The 15,669-nt window shown below is 45.4% G+C and overlaps 1 long non-coding RNA gene across 1 annotated transcript in view; it reads left to right on the top strand.

The window, feature by feature from the left end:
• Positions 1–14,551: 14,551 nt before the first annotated feature.
• The window catches only part of LOC133934394 (uncharacterized), a 68,369-nt gene continuing 67,251 nt past the window's right edge, over positions 14,552–15,669 (top strand). The window contains exon 1 of the long non-coding RNA XR_009912581.1: positions 14,552–14,639. This is a non-coding gene — a long non-coding RNA (uncharacterized LOC133934394). The remainder of the gene's footprint in view (positions 14,640–15,669) is intronic.

Below are 15,669 nucleotides of genomic sequence, written 5' to 3'. Positions count from 1 at the left end.
GGGGGGGAGGCGGGGGAGCGGCGCAGGTTGCGGCGCTAAATGAACTATTTTTGTCAGTCCGCCTCATTCCTGGGAAAGTTTGGAGCATCTTCTCTATTGCCTGGCACCTGGAGTGGGTCGCTGGGAAGCGGGACAATAGTATTGAGGTTGGTGGGTCGTCGGAGCACGGTCCCGCTCGGCTCTAGACGTGGACACGCTCCAGGCCTCCTCTAATCCCATCACTCCAGCAGCCCCGGGGCTGAAAAGACCCTCTGGAGGGGGCGGGAAAGCCTCCAGCAGCAGCAGTCACATGTAGAATATGCCTCTGTAGGATATGTAAATAAGTCTATATGAGAATCTCTTCTTAAAAAAAAAGAGAGAGACATTGGGTGCAAGCGTGAGCGAGTGTGGGATACAGACAGATCAGGGGCTGTAGGTTTAGTAAGTGTTGGATTTAGTCACCGGGTCTCAGAAGGAGCGGCAACACAATTAAGTCAAAGTTTTCGCAACAATTAGAGATGAAGCAAACATGTCTACAACCTAATGTTGCCGGGTAAAGCCACAAAGGTTCAAAAATTATTGGATGTGCCCCGAAGGAGCGGGAGCATGGAATCTGATGAATTTCCGCAAAAATGATGACAAATTGCTAAGACACGTATGACTCCAGTCACAGACATGAACGGGCTTGAGGGAGGCTCAACAGCGGCAATCAGTAGTCGCTTAATGAGGCATGCTTACGTATATGTCTGCATACCTCATAGGTTACACACAAAAGAGTGTGAAGATGGGGAGGGAGGTGGGGGGGGGGGGACGCTTCACTTCCACTGGTAGCTGTGGTCACTGAGTGTGGTATGTGGGCTTTTCGGAGTGAGAGCTTCAGGGCTGTGCGGAAGCCTCCGAGTGTGAATGAGTAAAGGCGGTCAGGCAGACAGACAGTGGTCGGAGATAAGCAGATGAAAGCCCCGGGGACGGCTGGTGGGAGAGAGATTGATCTATCAAAGTCCACAGACAGCCTGCGTGACATTTGACTCCACACTCATGGAAACAGCATATCGATGGTCAAAGACCTCATACATAAGTGTGAATAGCAACGCTGATAATCTTTGCAGCAGCTTTTGAGGTTTTTTTTTATCTTCTCTTTAATAATTCACCTTGTTTATGAAATCATTTAATGAACTGAATTACTTCAGTAGAAATAACTATAGAGCGAGAGAGAGAGAGAGTGAGAGAGAGAGAGAGAGAGAGAATATGCCTCCGCCACGCCCCAACAGTCCCCTTATGAAACTGCATTTAAATACATTTTTTTGGATCTGCACCAAAATGCACACACTCATAAATATCAAGAAAATGGATTAGCCCCCTTGTCCAATCTGCACCAAAATGTAATAGGTCCCTCCCCAACCCAAGCCACAACCTTCAACCACGTTTTGTGGTAATTTTGCGTAGTTTTTGTGTAATCTTGCTCATAAACAAACCAATCAACCAACAAAAGTACAGCGGTGAAAACATTCAGACTTAATTCTAGACTGAACATCTTTTACTGAGGAGGAAGCGGTTAGGTTAGTCCCCTATAACTTGACTTTTAGTCAGTTTTATAGTTTTTACTTGTGTTGAATAGTTGCACATTTCATTATACGTGGAGCAAGTTGCATGACTCTGGGGACCATGAAATCCTCTGAAATCGAAAGTTGAAATGGAAGAAAAGCAACAACTAATGGTGATTTGTACCTGACAGTTGTGCTCTGTTACATCTTGCAGAGCTAGTGGAGATAAAAAATATAAATAGATGTAAGTAATTTGTCTTTTTCTACACCTGTATTTGTCGGGGGCTTCTCTGTTTACCGTTAGTGTGCAGGAATAGAAGCTGGAAACCACTGGTGGGAATTGCTATTAGATAATGAACTCAGTTCACCTCCGGTAGGTGCAAAGCAGCCTGAGGGTTCAGAGCAGTAAAGGAACAACAACTCTCAGGTTTACAGTGCAGCTGACGACGACGAGTGCAGACCGACTCGATGAAGGGCAACGCACCTCATTAAAATGTATATCGTGATTGTACAGAATGATGGTTCATGTCATGGAACCACTCTGTTGATGGTGCAGATACATATAAGGCTGTCATGGGGTCATCACTTTCTCCTATTGATTCCATCTTTATGAGTAAAAACTTTATGGGCTGCAGTAAAATGTTGATTTCATCCGTTGGGTATTATGACTGACCAGTTTGGTCAGTTAATGGTCCAAGTATTCACTGTGTGGGACCCTGCATGGGCGCCTGCAGTCGCCAGCTCCTGGCTGGTGTCTGTTGTGCAGTGTGGTTTTACTATAGGGATGTGAGCCCTGCAATGGCGAGCAGTGTGAGAGAGTTTGCTCAAAGCTCCGGTGCTGTGGGAGCGACACATCAAGACACAGAGAGCGCTCTGTTCCAGATATCTGAAGAAGAGGAGCAGGAAAACGATGGCACTGAGGAGTCATGAAAAAGTGTCTTTGTGTCAGAGGGTTGAAAAACAGCCCATTTAGAGTGGTCTGCCTATTAGCCGAACAAAGACAAGGGTCTGTCTCTGAAATCTGCTGCAAAGACTATTTAGTGTGTATACTGTATCAAGGGACAGCAAACAGGATCTTCTTTTTGCGCCCGGCTCTGGCCGTCCCCCATCTTCTTAGAAAGGACTCATCCTTCCTCTGCATTCTTCCTCTGGGCCCGAGATCCCCTCTTTCTCTCCTGCCCATTCATCTGCTCGTCTAAGCCTCTCTGAAAACACCAGCTTTTCTTGAGAGAAAACTGCAGGAGAGTTGTTGCTATAAGTTGCACAAGCGGTGAGCCAAACGTGGCTAACCTAAACCTACAGTGTGATCTCTGTTGTCTTACTAAACTCTTTTGACAGGGCCGGTGGTTGTCCGCCCACCGACCTTCTCTCTCCATCTTGCTCTCTATCTTGTTTTTTTCTTCCTTCCTCTCCTCCATGCATCTTTAAGTCACTGTACAAGAGCTCACTCTTCCCCCGTCTCCCTGCTCCAGCTCTTAGCCATGTATGACACTCGTTTGTCATTTTCTTGACGCGGACATGTTGTCTTTGAGGCCCCTGGTCGACGTGATGGCTTGGGACACAGCTGTGGCTCCATGCCTGCTTGTTCACCACGGGGTGGTTTGGTCGTGTCGCACGTTGTTTATCGGTGCCTGGAGTGTGTGTGTATTTGTGCGTGTGAGGCAGGGCAATGTTTCTATTCCATCGGGCATGATAGTTATTTTGTAGGCATGTTGGGTGTGTCAAAACTCATCATATCATTCATGTGCATACACGGGTGTAAAAATGGATCACTCCAACTTTTGTAGTAAACAAGGTATGAAGACAGAGGCCCACTCACTCAAATCATGTGACGTGGGGGAGTGTCTTCAATTCGATTTTTTATTGGGTTGAAGGCACACCTCTGGATATGGAGCATTGTTTGCATATGACACATACTGATACATATCCATGTGTAACTACCCACACATCCACACACTGACATGTCCTCACCTTTAAACACACATAATCGTACACTGCCTTTTAGTGTTTGGTTTACCCCCAGGCTCATGACACAGGAAGCTTCCTGTTGTGAAGGGGAATGTGACCTCACCTGTATGGCTGCTCCTGACTCACGGACACCTGCGCTGCTGACGAACTCTGACCCGTCAGCCGCTGAGCTTCCAACCTCTCATGCATCTTAATCTCACTCTGTTCATCAAATGACTTCTGGCCTCTGGTTTTTTTGGCGCAAGTCATTCTCTTCCCTTCTCTGATGAGGCAGTAATGTCCCCTGGGGGGTAAAGCTGCAAACATAGGTAAACCAGAGTTAGGATGATGTACACGGTCTTTGTCTGTTATTCCCTCTGCCTTTGAGTTAAGTAGCATATGGTATTGACTTATCATAGAGTACGTATGCACCCCTTTGTTTGCAACTCCAACTCCCCCATATGGGCTAATTAGCAGTGACATAAAAAAACGCATATACTGTAAAGGTGGAAACAAATTCTGTGTCCCACCTTGAATAATGTAATCCCATCATAGCTGTGCAAAAGTGTCTGTGTGATAAATCGAAGGCTAGAGCAAGGAGACAATTATGAAGACAAGAAACAAGTTTATCTGTTTCGTAAGTTAAATATGACAATAGAGGGGCATACTATACGTAAGACTATTTCTTGGCTGGGAGCAGTTTGTGCCATAGACTTGATACAGAGATGGACATAAACTGTATACTATTGTTAAAGGACGGGACATGGACTAAAATAAATAAGCTCCAAAAATACACTTCAAATTCATCTTCTCGGAGATGGTCCATAAAATCTTAGGAAGTTTTATAACACTGATATTTGATCAAATCTGTTTTTAGAGTAAGTTTGTTTTTTATTTGGGTGAAACATCATGATTGACAGCTGAGACCTGTGGTTAGTGGAGTGCGTGTGTTGACGGGATGCTGCTTCCGTGGCTCCCGTCCATGATCACTTCTGTGCAGACTCCAAATGCACAGAGATAGCACGGTTTTAATTGCCTGGATTTAATTGCCTTAGTCCTAACATGTCCTAATCCCTCTTTATGTAAAGCCCTTTGTAACTTTATTTTGAAAAGTGCTGCAAATAAAGTTTATTATTATTATCATTGTTCATATCTGGGATATTTGGGATAAATTTCTGGATAGTGGAGTTAGGGTCAGTGGAGAACCTTTGTCCATCTTTATATTCAGTCTATGAGTTTACCAGTAATACCACAGAAACTCCTTGAAGAAGTTCTTGGGCTCACCCAACAATAGTCAAGTATGTACTACCTTGAAAAACAGCTAAATGCAGTTTTATCTTTTTATTTAGTTTTTTCAGTTGTTGAAATATGGAGATGATGAGTGGATTGGTGGATTCTGTTACATGTGGCCCAAGACAGGCCAAGTGTTCCTCCCTGTTTCCAGTCTAAATGAACTAACAGGCTGCAGGCTGTAACTTCACACAGTGGTTTTAATCTTTTCATAAGCAGTAACTCTCTGAAAGAAAGTGTAAAGGCATATTTCCTTTAATATCAAACCTTATCTTGAAAGGGTCAGTTCATCCGATATTCCGAAGAATAAAAACACCTTCTTACTTATCTATCCATGCAGTTAATGTTGCTTTTATCTGATAAGGTCTGTACCGTTAGCCTCTCTGCTGCCACCTCAGTACCATGGAGGTGAAAAGCATTTAGCTTACAGTGCGCCATGCAATGAGGGAGAGCTACGACCTTTTAATAAACCAGGCACACATCAGATGACCCTTCCTGAGGAAATAAATGAAAGGTGTACATGGGCTGTGCTGACCACCAGCTCATACATATTAGAGTGTTCCTTATATTTTCCCTATAATGCCTTAAAGGGAGCCTGCAGTCAGGAAATAATCATCATTAGGTAGCACATGGTATAGGCAATCAATAGCCGTGCCTCTGATTGACATACCAATGTTTTTTAAGGTCCCTTGAAACACTCTTTGAGCGTCGTCAATTTTCCAGGAATTATGAATGCACCCCCTCACTCTCGCCCCCCCTCCGAGTGTTTGCTCCAAGACCGTGTTATCAAAAGGTTGTGTTATGCTCGGGCCGTGGCTCCAAACCATGCAGCACAATGTGTATCTTTTCACAGTCTAATTTTAAGTCCTTGGCAAGTGCTCGTAGTGGGAGGAACTGTAGTCTGCTCCCAGTCTAAGCACTGAGCTGCTTGGCACACACTCCAGTTGTGTGAATGTGTGGTGGACAGTATGGATCAGTCCAAGGAATGTTGTACCGCTGCCACGATCATATTCTGGGGTTTAGGTCTAGACACAGCATCTTGACAGAAAAGAAGCACTCACATATATCTGGTTGAAGAGGCACCCGTTGTGTCTACTGGGAAGACAGAAAATTAGATGGTGAAATACAAGAGAATTGTTTAAGTAAAGCACGGAACAATCAGCAGGTCTCGAAGCCAAAAATCGGATATGCTCGGTTTCCAGGAGTAAGTTATTCCACAGAAACAGGATGTGGAAATTCATTTCTTAGCTCCATGCCGTATAATGCACTGTCAGGAGATGTCACAACCCGTGCAGAATAATCCATACGGCCTTTCCCCGGTGCCTCCCCTCCCTCCCACTCACCTCCACCTCTCCCTCCCCTATTCTGTCTGGATCCATCCTCGCCGCCACACCCCACCTCCCCCCCGCCACCGTTTGAGGACGGGGGTGAGAATAATGGTAGGAGGTAGCGAGGAAGAACATAGAGCAAGTGAACGCGAGAAAGGTGAAAGTGAGAGTCTCCTCCTACAGTGGCCGGTATAGAACATGATGTGCACTTATGTGCTTTGTACTTTGCGGAGCTGCCCTTTATGCTCATAGATTTTCAGATGATGTTGGGAAAGAATCAATGGGACACAGCCAGTACCAGGAATGCAAGTCCATTGGAGGAAAGCTGCAGTTAGATAGTATTGGGAAATAGATTTTCCTCAGTCCGCCCCCCCCGCCCCTCTCCACCACCACCACCACCACCATGGGCTGCACAAGCTTTCCCTTCAATACTCGCTGCAATTACTTCACAGTCAACGGAGGGAGATGGAGCCTTGGCAGAGTAAATGTGTGCCAATGTCTGTGTGTGGGTGTGTGTGTGTGTGTGTTGAGTGAGAGGGACCCTGGACAAGCAGTGATTTAATGAAGGGGGTCATGTAGGTGTACACGTCCAGGTGTTCACCCTGGGAAAGGTGTCGACCACTCGTTCAACATTTACATGTACAACAACACAAGGAATCTCCCACAAACCTCTGTCAAATTCCATACTTGTGCAGGCATGTTGGAATGGACACAAACACACCCACACACACACACACACACCCACACACACACATACACACACACACACACACACACACACACACACACACACACACACACACACACACACACTGCTTAGGTTTTATCCCCTCAGGAATCTGGAGGAAGGTGTCAGGTCTGTCTCTGGTCTATCTCTGGTGCAGCACACAAGCGCCCCTCTCCCTTTCTCCCTCTCTCTTCTTCCCGCCACCTCTCCTCCTCTTCCTCCTCCGGGGCTTCACTATTATCTCCCTCCTTCCTCATCCTCCCTACCTTCCTCTCTCACTCGCTGTTCCTCCTCCGCTCCTCTACGGCCTCCCTATCTCCTGTCTCTCCTACACATTTCTCTCACTCTCTCCTTCCCTGTCTCTCTGCTCTTCTCTCCTCCCCCAGACCCCTCTATCCTTCCTCCCATTTATCCGTCACTGCTTCTCTCCTTCTGCCCATCTCTCCCGGGGTTTTTTTTCTGTCTCCCTCTTGTCCTCCACCAGGTCTCTCTATCCTCCCCTCTGCCTCTAATTCTCCCAGCCTCCCATGCTCTCCGCTCGCTACACTCTGCAACGATAAATTACGGACAAACTCAATGTACATCTCTTTGTTCTCCCCGCCAGATAATTCAATTCATTTTAGCCAGGCTCTGCATTCTGAATGATGAATGCATTGACTATGCAATTAAACGGGGCTATGCATTAAAGCGCTCTCACTGAGCTCCCGTACATGCACTGCACAAATACTCTTGCAGACCGACATTCAAATTCAGCAATGTATCTGCAAAGAGGCACGCGCCCAAAAAATTATTCACACATTTTCACATGTTCCATCCTCATTATGGCATAACAAGGTCTGCTGTTTGCACCTATTTCCAGACATTCATTGATATTCTAAGTATCAAAGTCATTGCAGGGATGAATGCAGGGGTCTGAGTGTCTCTTAGTCCCATCCCTGAGAAGGCAAGAAGGAAAAATGTGGTCACTTTGGAACATGGCAGACAATGCTCACGCCTCCATCCTACAGGGAGGCAGATGGAGGACTGTCTGCACCGTTTGGGGTTTACAGCACTTTACGGAGAGGTGTCTCATAGAGGTGACCCTGCAGCCCTTGGAGCCATTGGCGGGCAGTTCCTCCTCTGTCCTCCATCTTCCTCTCTGCCTGTGGCGTCCTGTGGTGTGATTAATGTTTGTTCAACAGCATCCTGTCTGCATACGCTCACACTCGGCTGTCAAGACATGAGGGCAGTGTCAGTCAGCTGTTGAGACTGAATTAAACAGCGTATAGGGTGGCGTTGGTGGGCCAGATAGACTTGTGCACAGTGGCGCAGCGTGTAAATGTTTGGTAATCAGAACCCTCTTGGGCCGAGTTGTAGAGATATGTCGAGATAGTGATCAAGGCCAAGGGCAGAGTAAAGAAAAGATAATAGAGAAACCTGAGAGGAGAAGGTGAAGTCTGGGAATCTTCATTTCCTTCCTTAAGAGGAGAAGAAAGAGAGATTTACACTGGCACCTGTGCCGCACATTGTCCCCCCGGACGAGCACCCACTTTAAATGCTGTGGGATTGTGGGAAGGCAGAAGGTGATTAATGGGGCGTGTGTAAACAAAGCCCTTGAAACAAAAGCGAGAGTGTAAAGAATAGAGATAAGGCCCGACTCCAGTCAAGTTTGGCATCATCCCTCTTCCACTAACGACCTCTACTGTCGCCCAGTGATGGCGGGGGCAGCGAGGATGGGGGGGGGGGACTTAGAATAGAGAGAAAGAGAGTAAAAGAAGCCCTGACATGCACATTCATTCTTTAAATGAAAAGAGATAATTGTGAGAGGAACCGACCTGTCTTCATTCTTTGAATAAATATAAACGCATGACCTGCCTGAAATATGGACAATGCCATTACTGATTTAATTTGAATAGACCACTTGTTATTGTGCCTTGCTGCGGCCTGCCATGAATGCTAAAATGGTTGACATGACATCACAACCATGGAGGGGGAAGATAAACCCGGTCTGATTCAAAAAAAAAAATAAGGAAGATCATATGCAAAAAAGGCCGGGGAGATTTATGCGGCAAATACAGGTGATCGAGTTTTTTTTTTACAGCTCGCACTATAGACTTTCTGACATTTTGAAGCCTTGATATGCAGTTGGGCCAGTGTTGCCACACTCCTCAATCTTGCATCATTATGACTGCAATCATGAAATGAACCACTTTGAAGATGAGTTGCGTTGGTCCTTACACCTTTTCTCTCATCTTTTCTTCTCCCGTCAGCCGCACTGTGGTCAAGTGAGGGAGAACGTGTTTAGTAAGCACGTAATAAATCACGACAACAAGCTCAGTGAATCTTAACAGCATCGGCTGAAAGCATATTCATTTACACGCTTCAATATAACGGTCTCATGCAGGTCTTAAGCTAATATATTTGACAAAAGTGGACCAATTAAATAGATTGATTTCTCCCAGTGATGTAAGCTTGCTTTAATCAAGACAGGCTTGTTCTCGGCCGATTTATGAAATACAGCCCGTCAACCTGTGGCACAGCCTTGTGTTTACATAATGATATAATGGAAGCGAAGGCGCCTGTGTCCTCCCCTCCAAATACTTTAGATAAGGCTAGTTAGCCTCCCCACTGCTGCATCCAAGAGCACTATCTGTGGGCAGGCCGGCTCATTCCACAGAGCACCTCTCACCACCGGAGTGAGGCGGCTAAATCATCGGAAACACATCATGTCATGCCTAATCCCCAGGATGCTCTCCTCGCAGGACCCAACGTGTCGAACTGAGGGGAAGGAATTCTGGGTCGGAGGGAGAGATTGAAATTAAGAGCTTGAATGAGTCAGGAGCCGGAGCCTTCTTGTTGACTGAACGCAGTCAGGTAGAGTTGCCTGGTCTCTTGCCATCTAACATCTCTCCAGTGTAGTTGTCAAAAATGGCAGGTTCAGCGGCGGGTCAAGGAGAGAGGCAGGCAGCCATCTTATTATCCACAACCATAAAACACCTTCCTACCGGAGAGAGGGCCGCCTGTATGTGTGCACCCATGCATCTCTGTGGACAGTGCTGATCAACACCTTGTATTCACCTTCAGTCGATGACACATACATCAGGAGGCTGAACCAATCAACATTAAGGCATATGATAAAAAAAAAAAAAAAAATGAAAAAAAAAAGTCTTTGTGCAGTGTAAATCCAGGGAATGCAATCTGGCTGTCATGATGTGTATTTCTGTTACACGCCTGCTCCCTTCATGTGTCAGTGTGTTTACATTTAGCTGTATGTCGTCAGAGTGTCTGTACGTGTCAGTGGGCTCCATCTGAGTGAGCACCCCCGCCTGCCTGAGCATCCCGTCAACCACACAGCGCTTCCCTGTCTCCTAGCAACTCGTCCGGTGCCTGCGGCCGGCTGTTACCTTTCCGTCAGGGCCCGTGATTTCTCCCGGTTGGAGCGAGGTGACTTTCATGTGCGGTGTGTATCTGAGAGCCCTCCTCCTCCTCCTCCTCCTCCTCCTCCTCCTCGGCTTCCCCTTCCCTCTCTCTTTCGCCCTCCCATTCTCCTCCGTTGGTGCTGCTGGGGTGTAACATGCAGGAGCGGCCCTGCTGTCGAGAGGCATCGGTTCAAATTCCTGCTCACTCTCCCCCCACCGGCAATGGCTCTTTGAAACAGGGGAGACTTGAAAGAGTGGAATCGCGGTGACTGATCACTGGATGTGCTGTAACAAGAGGAATTGCTGAGGATCCCGTTGGAAGAGAGCAGGCGCGAAGAGAGAGAAAGACAGATAAAAGAGACGGGGAGAGGATGAAGAAGGAGGAAGAAAGGGCAAGGAAATGAAGGGAAATGTTATGACAGGAGGAGAGGGTAGTGCAGATTCATGAAAGAGGTGGAAGAGCAGGTACCCACTTTTACACGTTTTGTTTAGGGTTGAAAAAAAACAAAACAGGCGTGGAAGGGTCGTTGTCTGGACCAACGCATGAACCGTCTCACAAGCTATTGAAAGCCGTGTGCACGAACGTCAAAGTGCTCCGTGGCAATGGACATTTTCAACACTTCATTCACACCAAAGCGCCACTTCAATAATTCATCACTCATTCTCTGCACAGTGCCTCTCCGCAGCAGGCTAATAGTTTTCAACACTCTTTAAACTCTACTTTCTCTCTCACACACACACACACACCCACACACACACACACACACCGAAAACTAATTTGCTGAGGCAAAAATACAAAAAGGCATACATGGTTAGGTTTATTTCATAAAGGGAAGCTATTTTTATACTTGCCACACTACAGTGAACATGTCAAAACTACTTTGATGCAGCGTTATTACCACAAACACGATTACATTTTTTATGCTTGAACGGCTGCAGTCTAATAGCAGCTCATTCTGACCCCAACATGACCCTTGATATGGCTACTCAGCAGCACAGTGCTTACCGTCTGAAAGGGAGGCCTTAAAGGGATTTCTGGCCTGGCAGTGGTCACCACAGTTTGGGAAAGTGAGGTCATTGGTGTTTCTTTTTACAAGAGTGTGCGTGTGTGCATATTTGTGTTGGTGAGTGTGTGGGCATATGTGTATGAGTGGGATTTTTCATTGTGCCATGGGGATATGGGTTTGGAAAGGCTAATTTGGGTTTAAGGGCACTGGGCCCTTGCCAGACGCACCAACCAATCTCATATGCCAAAGCCTACATGCAGACATGCACAAGCATGCACCCCCCCCCCCCCATTCGCTTCCCCGAGCACAGTCACTCATTCATTCATACTGTACGTTGAAACCAGTCCCAGCTTGTGTGTCTCTTGTCATTCCCATAACCAAGCTGCTTATTTACAGTACATGCCCACCCCCCACCCCTATAATCCACTACACTGTGAAATGTCATTTCATATTAATTAAAAAACGCAATTGGTAGTTTTTCCTATCCCCTCTACAGGGCCTAATGTTGGATCTTATTGAAAATTGTCAAATTTTCCTTTCAGATGTTTTGCACAGTTAAACTGACCCACACTTGCCTTTTTTCAGGAATGTAGTGTGCTTTGTTTTCTCTGTTTTAACTGATGGGAGGGCCATTTTTAACTCTCACTGCCCCTTGGTCTTTGTTGTTGAAACAGTTGCTCCTGATTAGGGTTCAGTCAGAAGCCTTGAAAAAGATGGAGGGTTGGTGGAGGGGGCTACAGAGGCATCAATGACACAAATAGCTTTTCACTCTTCTCCCCCCTTTTCTCTTTCTTTCTCTCTTACTTAGACTCTGCCGTTTCCACCCCTCTCCATCTGCAGTCTGACCTCTGCTATTCTTCACTATGATTCCTGTGTGTTCAAAGGCGGCAGGATGTCAGTAATTGGAAGGGATGTGATGGAGCAGGGGGCCCCTCCTTGGGGCTGGGAGGCCCCCAGCGCTAGAGAGGTCAGGGAGAGCCTGTCTCACACTGACATGTAGGCTTGGACGGCAGCATCCAGCCACAACAGGCCTGAGGCAGCCCGATGAGCAGCAGCTCTGTCAGGAGAGGAGCAAGCGAGCAGGGGAAGGAGCTGCTGCTTCTGCAAAAAGTCAAACTTCTATGGATTTCCCACTGGATGTTTGAATGCTCTGCAGTCCTGGACCACAACTGCAGCTCAGTCAGGTTGGCACTATAAGTATATTTCAGGACACATTTTGCCTTTGAGCTAACAGCTCTGTTATTATATACTTTTCAGCACTAACCTACTAGCACTACCTGTTTGCCTCCAGGCAATAGGCGAGGCTCTAATCAGCTGTGATCAAATTGCCAGGCTACAGGGAACACTTCTGCTTGTCCTGCACGCAGACATGGTAGAGCGATTAGCGAACCTCTTCACATGGAGGCATGGAAAGAGCGACTTAAGAGGCTACTTTAACCACATCAGCTTTAAATAAAGATGTCTGGACTGCATCAACATCAATGAGACTCTCTCCACCATCCGTCTGGGTCCGCACAAACTCATACTCACGCACTGTATACACTCAAACATGCAGTGACAGGCAGGCAGGCCGATATTTACACACAGATATACACTTTCATAAATGCGTCTATTTATTAGAGAAAAAAAAGCAATGTAGGCATGCATGTGTGTGAGAAGTGACACAGATTACGTATTGCACTAACGCACAGAGTCAGTTCCTGCCTGGAGCATATGTCATCTTCAGCGGTCCACTGTGGTTGAGGGCTGTCCTGGTGCAAGACGAGGAAGATTTGGGGAATCACCCAGCTGACACATTAGCCCCGGCTGGCCATGACACCGAGCCGCCACTGCGCTCCCAATACACTTCCTGGGGCCTTGCCTGTGCCATTTGGGATTACCACTAGACCACGTCAGCACCACACCACCCACCCACTGTCTTCCAAAAAATAACCAAAAAACCCCCCACTCCCACCCAACTCAAAGGTCTGGCAGTTCTACAAGGACGTAGCAATGCGAGGAGGCAAGGCTGATGCCGGCCAGTGTTACCATCATGTTAACCCTGTGTGGCTGTGTGCGCCTGGCCCTAGGGTTTGCCACGCCTGGAAACCCCTCCCCAGGGGGACATGGCCTCCTGCTGGGCTCACAGATCAGCGCCCACTTGATGTGCTAACCCCCTCCCAATTTATTCATGCATCTCCCAAATTTTGCTAAATCTGAGTGACTCCTCCTCTCTGTCTGTCCCCTCAAATCTTCTGAGGGACATGAGTAATACGAATAAATGACATTTTCCTGCACACAAAGAAATTATTTGTGACATTTCTTGACTTGGTGTGAAAGTATTGTTGTTATTGTACATCATGCATTTTACAGTTTTTTATGATATACATTGGCTACCATCATAACTACAGTACAGCACAGAGGTTTTCAAACTGTTGGCTTGTGACCTCAAACATTTTAAGCATTATTTACTTATGACCTGAAATTGCTTGTTGTGACCAAGTGAACCAAAGAGGAATCTTCTTTCTAATGCAAATAATCAATAAGCCATCCATATTTTCTAGCAAATGTTTTAATATAATTTCCTATTAGGTTCCAATCAACTTGCAACCCCATAGATTTATCTTGAGACATCTTGAACAACAACCAATGAGGAGCTAAAATAACAATTTGACATTTTATGCTGGGTCATGTGCCATAAAACAAAAACTATTGTTTTTACACTTTGATTTGATTTCATATCTACTATTGAAAATGAAGTTATTATATGTATATATAAAAAGCTAACTCAAGGAAGTAAGTCTCCTTAAATGTCCAACAAAACCCATTTCTCCACTTTACAGATTTTTTCGGGTCCAATATAAAAGGTTTTTATTCTGTAACTACAATTTACAGATGTCTCATAAACGTCGCACAGTGTAGTGGAGACGCCGTTGACAGAGAAGTTGTGTTTGAGTCCAACTCGTTGAGTCGTGTCTTTCGGACTAAGTGGATCCTCCTGGTGAGTCAGCGGCTCACATCTCGTGTGTTTCTGAAGCAGACGCAGTGCGGACATGTGTGTGTGACGTGAAGTAAACATGCTCATCAGCTTCAGTTGCTTTACACTCTGCTGGTTTAATTGCGGCCTAAGAAGCTAAGCTAAGCTATATCCTGCAGCTGTAGATCTAGTAAACCTGGATTTGATAGTTTATAATAACAATAATAATTTTGTGTATACTGTAAGAAATAATAAAGGTGTGTTGATCCAGGTGTTAAAATGAGGTTTATTCACACCAGGGAGTATGGAACAATGTAGTTCATAGAAGTTATCACGAGGGTTAAAGTCTATAATGATAAACAGTGACCCTGAAAATTCAAATAACTGTATGATTCAACACAGAGCTTGAGGATCTTGTCTGGACACGGACACATCTGGATGCTCCATGCAGTCCAAAGGACAGGTAGGAAACAAATGAAAGGACACTTCACTGAGGAGAATTCAATATTATTTACACTTCTTTTTCCTGAGTCTGTTAACTTCAGGGAATGTGAAAAGAAAGATAGGACTGAGAGGACTGATAAAGGAATTGTTTTCGCAGAGTATGTTGGGCCTGTGATGGGAGGGTTTCCGATAGGTCTAGAAATCTATAATCTGAAGTTTTGACCATAAAAAGACTTAAATACATTAAAATATCAGATATTTGGTTGGTCTATAGATATTGGTTTAAACGTGTCAATGTTCATTTAAGGATACTTCCGTCACACTTACATTTTGTTTTTTCAAGAGAAATGCTTTGGCAGCATGGTTTGTTATTGTTCTGTGTTTGTTCTCTTTCTCGGAGATAACAGATATTGGCATGCTTTACTGAAACTATCAACTAGGCCAATATGGAACCATTAACTGACACCAAGGTCAGAATTTATTGGAGTACACTTCAGACTTTATTGGAGCACACTTGGCTTGGCTGTGGGAAAGACAGTGGAGACCGAGCGTCTACTTCACTCTTTCTTTAATAATGGGGAAGTGCAAATAATCTGGACAAAGGTCTTGAATTTCTTATATTAACTCTTTAAAAGGTCTCAGAAAGTCTGAACCTTGTTGATACTGACAGAAACCCTGGATGGGTTGGCGATCTGTCCTGAGTTCACTCTGCCTCTCCTCCAGTGCCAGCTGGGATTAGCTTCACCCTCCCTGCGACTCTTATAGGATAAGTGGTGTAGTTAATGGATGGGTGGATGAAGTGTTTGTATGGGAAATTTATGTGGTTTCTTTATTTAATCTTGATCTATTATCTTATATATATATATATATATATACACACAAATTGATTATGATTTATATTTAATTGTACATACTTCTGCATTCTAATTTTATTTCCATGGCATATTTTACATTGTAGATTTGAGTCAAATGGAGCTAACTTGTTAAGTAAAACCTGTGTTCCAGAGAAGTAATACGGAACAGCAAACCTTTAAAAAAATATATGTTTC

This window comes from Platichthys flesus, chromosome 3, assembly GCF_949316205.1.
Source record: "Platichthys flesus chromosome 3, fPlaFle2.1, whole genome shotgun sequence".
Classification (NCBI taxonomy): Eukaryota; Metazoa; Chordata; class Actinopteri; order Pleuronectiformes; family Pleuronectidae; genus Platichthys; species Platichthys flesus.
This window is presented reverse-complemented; position numbering and strand designations above follow the sequence as displayed.